The sequence below is a fragment of the Aquila chrysaetos genome, unplaced genomic scaffold (genome assembly GCF_900496995.4).
Source record: "Aquila chrysaetos chrysaetos unplaced genomic scaffold, bAquChr1.4, whole genome shotgun sequence".
Lineage (NCBI taxonomy): Eukaryota > Metazoa > Chordata > Aves > Accipitriformes > Accipitridae > Aquila > Aquila chrysaetos.
Genome location: NW_024470392.1, coordinates 88,787 through 97,766, shown reverse-complemented (window position 1 = coordinate 97,766; position 8,980 = coordinate 88,787). Strand labels below are relative to the sequence as shown.

Here is an 8,980-nt window from a genome sequence, read left to right as displayed (position 1 = left end):
CGTGCACACCCAATTAATCCTGGGGCCGCATCCAGCCCCCCCCCCCTTGCCTACAGGGATTACCCTGATGGATGGATAATCCCTGCCCCCCCCCCCATAATCCACAGCACTCCTGCCCCCCCCCCACCTCGCTGCCTGTACCACAGGGTGCAGGCAGGGCGCAGGCAGCTCCCGCAGGGCGCAGGCTGCTGCAATCCTGCTGGGAGCAGGAGGGCCTGTGATCCCAGCGCCAGCACCCGCAGCGCCCACGCCACGGGGGGGGGGACTCTGAATCCTGCTCCCCCCGCTCCTTCTTGGGCACCCCACTGGGGTTGGTGTGGCGGTTCGGTGCTCGGCGGCCTTCCCGCGGCACCCACGCAGCCTGCTGCGGCCTGCGCGCGGTGCTCAGCACCCACCCGGCTGCAGCCTCTGCATGGTGCTCAGCATCCCTGTGTGTGGTGCTCAGCACCCTTCCAGCTGCAGCCTCTGCATGGGGCTTAGCACCCTTCCAGCTGCACCCCATGCATGGTGCATGGTGCTCAGCATCCCTGTGCATGGTGCTCAGCACTCTTCCAGCTGCACCCTGTGCATGGTGCTCAGCATCCCTGTGCACAGTGCTCAGCACCCTGCTAGCTGCAGCCTGTGCATGGTGCTCAGTATCCCTGTGCATGGTGCTCAGCACCCTTCCAGCTGCACCCTGTGCATGGTGCTCAGCATCCCTGTGCACAGTGCTCAGCACCCTGCTAGCTGCAGCCTGTGCATGGTGCTCAGTATCCCTGTGCATGGTGCTCAGCACCCTTCCAGCTGCACCCTCTGCATGGTGCATGGTACTCAGCATCCCTGTGCACGGTGCTCAGCACCCTTTTGGCTCAGCTCCCTTTGAAACTGATGAGCAGAAATAGGTGGGGGAGAAAACTCCCCCCCCCCCCCCGCACCCCCCCCACCGCCTTCTCCTCCATCCTCTGGTAAACATCTAAATTAGGTCAAGGAGCTGGGATTTGGTGCGGATGCGTCCTCCTGCGCCGCACGTCTTCCTCGTGGAGGAAGAGCCCCCGTGGCCTGGAGCATCCTTAGGAGATGCTGGGCTGGTCCAAAGCTGGACCAGGGGGAAGGTGATACCCAAGGGGACGATGTCATGAGCTTGTCACTGCTCAAAACCATGCCGGGGGGGGTCACGGTGGGGTTTTATCCGCCGTGGGGTGGAGATCAGGACACCATCCTTGAGTTCAGAGGGATGAAACCCGTGAAGGACGGTGTCCGGATGTACCCGCGCGGAGCCAACATCTCCTCCAGGTTCGGGTGGGCTACTTGGACGACCCAGCAAGAGGCTTTGTAGCTAAGAAAGGTTTTTTTATCTTGAGGGATTGAAGGGGTGGTGACCTCCAAGAGCTCCTCCTCGAGTCAGCGGAGGGGGGCAGCGGCTCCCAAGGGGCGTCTTCTCCTCCAGGGAATGGAGGAGGAAAGTAGGTCAGGCTTGGAGCTGCCCGTTTCTATCAGCTCACGTCTCCCATCGAGCACCTCTTGGGTCTCCATCCCATCCTGTGCCCCTTCACCGGCCTAAGGTGGGACAAGGCCATGGGGAAACCCTTGGCCGGAACGTCCCAGAGCAATGCCCGCATCCCTGCCCTCTGTTTGATGGACATCCCACCTCCCACACCCCCGGGATGTCCTCCTGATCTTCTGTGGTGGTGTAACCCCCCCCCACCGCCATCGCCGGGCCACCCGGAGATCTCAGGATAAGCCATGCGTGCTTTGGGAAAACCTCCCGTTGTGCTGTTATCTTGGTTCAAGACCCTATCAATAACGATCCCAGGTGAGACCTTTGGAGCTCTGCGGGACCGCAGCTGGTTGTGTGACCCAATATCTGCCCTCTGAGCTAGGACCTCCTCTTGGGGTAGATTTGGCAAGGATTGAAAGATCGTCCGTCAACGATTTTGCGAGAACTATTTGCCTGTCCTCTGCGTGATTTGGTTGGCAACTCTTTTGCCTGTCTGCGCGTGCACATCATTTGATTTTACCTCCATCTGTGTGTGCAACCCGGTGGGAATTTTGGGGTGATCCTTGCCATTTTCAAATCTTTAAGTCACGAATTTTATTGTAACAAATTCCGTTGAATTGCTCTGTTAAACTGGCTGATGATTAAGTACGGTTAAAATTATACAACCTCTATCTCAAAAATATTAATAAATCCTAAATTGCTGCTAAACCAAAGCTGTGCAATAAAAAATCTCATTTGTGACACCTTCATCATCCTCCTTGGGGCTGGTAGCTGGAAGGACCGACGAGGAGGAAGATTCCCAGAGCCTGGAGCTGGGTGAGAGGCAGCTGGGGAATCACCACTGAGATGACGCAGACCAGCTTCTCTCGTGGCCAAGGCATCTTTGAGGACCTCGACGCTGCTCCTCCCTCAGGGGAAGACGTGCTCAACGCTGAAAATATCTGAGCGAACCTTCAGCTGGAGGTACAACCTGATCCATCACCACACCGGTGAGTGACCCAACACCTGCCCCAAGTGCTGGACGAGCTTCGGCGATGGCTCCAACTTCATCTCCCACCAGAAGATCTGTCACGGCAAGACCCATCTTCTGCGGAAAGACCTTTGGCCAGAGTGTGGACCTGATCTCCCACCGTAGGATCCATATTGGGGGAGAAGTCCTATGTCTGCCCAAGCTGTGGGAAGTGCTTTGCCTAGAGGTCCCATCTCACCACTCATCAGATGACCCATGCAGGAGAGAGACCTTACACGGGCCAGGACTGCAGGAAAACCTTTGGCAGGAGCTCCAACCTGAGCGGGCACCAGTGGACCCACAGTGGGGAGAGAGCCTATAGATGCCCAAACTGTGGGAAGGGCTTCACCATGAGCTCAAAGCTCATCAAACACCAATAGACCCACATGGAAGAGGCTACCTACAAGTTCTCCATGTGTAGGAAGAGCTACTAGGAACTGAGGTCCCACCAGAAACACCACATGAAGTAGAAGGTGGTGGCAACTCTTCTGGCGTAGGTGGGCATCCATGGTGGGCTGTGACTTTTGGGGTCTCCAGCCCCGTACCTCATGCTCAGGATGCAAAGGGCAGTCAAGTTCTGCCCTCATCATCCTCTCTTTCACCCCCTGCGATCCTCCAGCAATAAAATAAACCTTAGTCACTCCAGAGACATCACTAATAATGCTTAACATTAATTGGCGCAGGAAAACTAAGCTTTTCTGAGAAGGAAAAACCCAATATCTGGATTTTTCTAAGCTGAGAAGTGGGTCCTACCTGATGTCCAGGAGCTCAGTCCCCTCTTCCCCAGACTGGGCCAGCTCTTGAAACCAAATAGGAGGACTTTTCTTCTCCTTCACCTCCATCCTGTGATACTGGAACCGCATTAATGGGTGGAATTAATCAGATTTAGGTTTAAATTACAGCCTTTGGAAGATATTTTTCAGAGCAGGGACACCATTTAAGAGGGGTGAAATCAAGTCCCTGCTCTCATCTCATGGTCCCTTGTTGGGACATCCAACTTAGGACCAAGATATATTTTTTTGGTGACAACTAAATTAGCTTCTCGTTATCTGTCTAACACCGTTTGCTGCATCTCAAGGGCCCCATCCTCTAGCAGAAGGTCCTGACCCAAGGACGACCGAAAAAATTCACATTTCTCAAAGACCGCGGCCGCCCGGGGACGAAGCCTTGACGGCCGCGCCTTCTTTTGTTAAAGAACCAAAACAAGACAAAACACATTCATATCGTGTTTCCACGGGTTTTTATCAACTCCGGACCTTTTTTCTTGTTTCTTTTTAACGTTTTATTTTAATCCCCAGCCTCAGCGCGTGGGTGAGAATCGGCAAATTCCGTAATTTCTGGAAAAAGGTAGCGCCTCCCTTTGTGTCTAGCTTTTAAAAAAAAAAAAAAAATTATTTATTTTGTCTAATTAAACCTTGAGGCTGCTTTTCCTTGGAAGAGGGTAGCGGAGAGGGGCTGGGGTGGGGGGGCTTCAGCCCCCCCCCCCGCCCCCCCAGCTAAGCATCCTCCGGTAGCACCAGTTTGTTGCAGCCCGACTGGGTGTGCAGAGGCACAGGAAGGGGCTGGGACCGGGGGGCGGGGGGGTTGGGAGTGGGTGACTGGGGTGGCGGGGGGGGGGGGGGGAACATCCCACCGTGCACCCCCCGGGACTGGTCGAAGTCGATCGTCACCGCGGGCTCCGTGGAGGGAGGCGGCAGCGCCCGCAGGTAATGGGGGGGGGGGTCCGGGGTAGAGCCCGTCGGGTGCTGGGGGGGTCCCTGTAGGGAATGGGGAGGGGGGGGGTCCGGGGGTAGAGCCCGTAGGGTGCTGGGGGGGGTCCCTGTAGGGAATGGGGGGGGGGTCCGGGGTAGAGCCCGTAGGGTGCTGGGGGGGTCCCTGTAGGGAATGGGGAGGGGGGGGTCCGGGGTAGAGCCCGTAGGGTGCTGAAGGGGGGGGTGCCTGTAGGGAATGGGGAGGGGGGGGTCCGGGGTAGAGCCCGTAGGGTGCTGGGGGGGTCCCTGTAGGGAATGGGGGGGGGGGTCCGGGGTAGAGCCCGTAGGGTGCTGGGGGGGTCCCTGTAGGGAATGAGGAGGGGGGGGTCTGGGGTAGAGCCCGTAGGGTGCTGAAGGGGGGGTCCCTGTAGGGAATGGGGGGGGGGGGTTCCGGGGTAGAGCCTGTAGGGATCGGGGGGGTCCCGGGGAGCAACCGCAGGGACCAGGGGGGTCCCGGGAGAGCATCCAGAGGGAACGGGGGGGGGGGGTTCCAGGCAGTGGGCACAGGGAATGGGGGGGTCCTGGGCAGCACCCAGAGGGAATGGGGGACCCTGGGGTGGCACCTGCAGGTACCGGGGGGGGGTACTGGGCAGCAGCTGGAGATAATGGGGGACCCCAGGGCAGCATCCAGATGGAAGGGGGGGGGTGGTCCTGGGAAGCGGCCACAGGGAACATGGGGGTCCCAGGCAGGAACCTGTGGGTAATGGGGGGGTCCTCGGCAGCGCCCTGAAGGTAATGGGGGACCCCAAGGTAGCACCCACAGTGAATGGGGGTGTCCAGGGCAGCACCCCACAGGTAATGGGGGGGGTCTGGAGGGAGGGTCAAGAAGAAGGACCCCCCCCCCAGACCCAGCACGGCTCCTTACTGCTTTGTGCCTGGTGTAGGTGGTCCCCGTTGGTGCTGGGGGTGATGTTGCACCCCCCCAGCTTGGGGGGGGCACCGGTGCCCATCGATTGCTGCCTCGAGCTGGGATCTCCCTGCACATCCTCCAGTTCTCCCCTAAATAACGCCACGGAGGAGGCCGGGTATCCCCCCCAAATAACTTGGGGGGGCTCTGAAGCCTCCCCAGTTGGACCTTCAACATTACCTAAGGGGATGGGGCTTCACCAGCCTTGCCCGGCCGTGGGGCGACACATGGACCGATGCTCTTCCCGTGACCGCATCACACAAGAGAAGAGCCATGAGAGCGTGTCGTCCCCACGTAAGGACCTTCTGCCCCCCAAATTTCAATAGCTGCCCCCTCTTTCCACGGCTCCTCTGCCTGCAGTTCCCCCAGGCACCCAACACACGTCTCCTTTAAGAGTATCTGGACCAAGAAGCCATCAGCGAGAACACCAGGGACAAACCCTCCCCACACCATGATAAGAAAAGCAGCGATAAGAGCAAACCTCGTTACTGGCGCTAACGGGCAAGGCCATTTGGAGCATGAGAAGGAGGATAAGGCAAGGGAGGGAGACGAGCACGCAGAGACATAAAACACTGCCCAATTAGCGTTAATGAAGACATTAACCAGAAATGGGTTGCTGGTCGCACTAACGAGTGGTCTTCCACCTACCAGTAGAACTCTGAAGTTCTACCAAGAGCTTTGCAGCTGGTAAGGATGCAACGCTGGAGGGGGGGCACTGTGAGTACGGAGGAGGGGAAGGGGGGCAGAGAGGAGAAAAGTGGGGGCCAGGCCAAAAAAGGGTGTAAAAGGGGCTGGCGGCAAGGTACAAGGGGGTTGGTCTACACATCGGTCATCACAGTTGGTCCTGTCTTCGTTATTCAGTCTTTTTCTTAACTATTTCTGGACCCAGTGTTAGCTACTGGCAGGACTGGTGTGAGCGGGTTTGGGGTCATCTACAGGAGTCAGACTGGGGGTGTCAACACCCCTGCTCTGCTACTGGAGCAAGCTGGGATCCCAGTACAGGTACTGGAGTGGGTGGAAGTCTTGCTAGAAGGGCTCCAGCAGCTGGGCAGCACCATAGTGGGTGGTACTGGTGTGGGCTGGAGCTGCTGGAGGAGGTGGCTGCTCTTAATATCCCTTAACAGACATCAGATGACCCCCTTTGGTGTCCCAACAGGTGACGGGACAGACAGTGGGAAGAAGAAGAAGGAGTCCCAGCCCATGGAAGAGCACAGGGTGATGCTGGAAGGCCCCAGAGAGGAGCCGCAGAGCCCCAAGGTGGACATGGACCACGATGTTCAGCATCAGCCAGATGACAAGGAAGGTAGCCAAGTGCCGAGAAGACCCCGAAAATGCTCTTTCAAAGGGACGTATGCTGAAGAGCTTCAAGAAGACGCAACCCAACCAAGGAGTAGCTCCACACAGAAGGTGTACAAGTGTGGGGACTGCAAGAAGATCTTCACCTGGGGGAGCAGCCTGACTCGTCACCGACGGATCCACACGGGAGAGAAGCCCTTCAAGTGCCTGGATTGTGGGAAGAGCTTCACGCAGAGCGTGGTCCTCCTGCGTCACTGGAGGACACACACCAGGGAGAAGCCCTTTCTCTGCACCACGTGCGGGAAACGCTTCTCCTGGCGCTCGGACCTCATTACCCACCAACGCATCCACACGGGAGAGAGACCGTACCCCTGCTCGCACTGCGAGAAGACCTTCCGGAAGAGGTCTCACCTCATAAGGCATGAGCAAGTCCTCCACAATGGTGAGTCCTTGGAGGGGGCTTAGTGTGGAGATGTCCCACGCCCTGGTGGACCATCCTGTGGGTGGGGATGGTCTGGAGAAGCATGTGGTGGGGCCGTGTTGGGATTCCTGCTCCTAGCGTGGCAGTAATGATGGGGTGCGAGATGTTCCTGGGGATGGATTTGCTCTGTCCCCAGGTTGAATTGAACTATCGGTGGGAATAGTCCTGCTCTGAGCAGGAGGTTTGGCTGGAGGCCTCCAACTAATGGAGCTGCACTGGAATAAACTCCTCCATGTAGGAGGGTTCATGAGTCAGTCTTGGTGATAGCAGGTGGTCTCCAAGAACATTTCCCATGGTCATTTTTGGACAGGTTCATTTGTGGCCTCTCTTCACCCATCCTCCAGCACTGCAACCCACTGCCCCCAGGTCTTCCCAGCTTGCGTTACCCCAACAGATACTTGGGTTTCTCTTCCATCCCTGGTTGTGGAGGTCCTGTTGGTGCAATGGCTTTGTCTTTCTCGAGCAGGCACCGAGAGCTCCCAGCTGAAGCCAGGAAAACCACCCCAGGTGCTGGGGGAGAAATTGGAGAGCAAGAAGGAGCAGACACTGATGAGACAAGGCGGGGGCATGAAGAACACCCACGCAGCCACGAGCAAGCCGGTGACCCATGCTAAGCCGAAGACCCATAAATGCCCAGAGTGCGGGAAGACCTTCTGCTGGAGAAACAGCCTGAGACGCCACCAAAGAAATCACACGGGAGAACGACCCTACAAGTGCCCAGATTGTGGGAAGACCTTCAATGACTTCTCCAACCTCGTCACCCACCACAGGATCCATAAGGGAGAGAGACCGTACGAGTGTCCCCGAGTGCGGGGAGTGCTTCACCCAGAACTCGAGCCTTTCCAGACATCGGAGGACCCACACTGGAGAAAAACCTTTTTCCTGCTCTGATTGCAAGAAATCCTTTACTCAGAAGCAAAAACTTATCTTGCACCAGCGGATCCACACTGGGGAGATGCCGTACAGCTGCCAGCAATGCCAGAAAACCTTTCGGACCAGCTCCCACCTTGCCACACACCAGCAGAACCACACGCAGGAGAGCTCCTATGCATGCGTGGTCTGCGGGAAGTCATTCAGCGTGGGCACCGAGTGTCTTCTCCATCAGAGGACCCACTTGGAGGAGGTGCCGGTGGGCCAGGGAGCTTCTCCAGGGGGGGACATGCCACGAAATTAGGGGGTTGTTGCCTCCCTAGGCAGGGACTTCCACCCGTTTGGTCTCATCCCATGAGCCTCGTGATCTTGGAGGGGCAAATTCAGAGATAGCTGGTGGTGCTAATGCCCCACCAAGGTTTTCTTCGGGGGGGGATAAGTGGTTGTGTGAGCCCCGCTGCTTTTAAATGTGAGTGCCTGCACGCAGATAAAAAGGAGGAGGAGATCTACCAGCAGGTGCCTTGGGTACATGGACAACGCGGCTCTTCCTTCCCCCCAGCCCGTGGGACCATCACATCCGAGAGCCGCAGCATCTCCACGGGGACTTGTGGGTCCAGGGAAAGGAGATGTAGAAGAAATGTTGCCTTCCTGGCAAAACCAAGGTGCTCCCATGAGTCCAAAGGGATTATATAGTCTCGTTAGCCAGCGGGGTCATTAACAAGACCCAAGGTTGAACAAACTGCTGGATAGCCTTGGTACGATGTTTTGGTGGGATGTTGGTTGGCATCTCATGTTACAAGCTGTGACCATCGTGTTGTATTTTATTTGGTTTGCTGTTAATGTGTTTATCTCTCCCTGTTCATCACTTCCTTCGTTGAAAGCCCGTACCATTAGTTATTACCTGATTACAAACTCTCCAGATGAACTTCCATGATGGTGCTCACCAAGGCTGAGGCTTTCATGCTTCCTAGTGGGATACAGGGATACTGGACCGTGATGGCAGGGGGATGAGCCGCTCTCACCAGTAGCTTGGGGACTATTTTACCCTGAGGAAGGAGGCGGTGCTGATGGGGGAAACCATGGCAAAAAAATCTCAGGTGGTTTGGAGGAAGCAAAATATCTAGCCAGAACGCTGCAATAAAAATCAAGCATATGGGATGCTCCCTTCATTATGTAGTTGCACACATAA

At 56.8% G+C, this 8,980-nt stretch overlaps 1 pseudogene; it reads left to right on the top strand.

Annotated features, from left to right (window-relative positions):
- Positions 1 to 4,936: 4,936 nt before the first annotated feature.
- On the top strand, positions 4,937 to 8,944 carry LOC115338195 (annotated as a pseudogene).
- Positions 8,945 to 8,980: the final 36 nt, after the last annotated feature.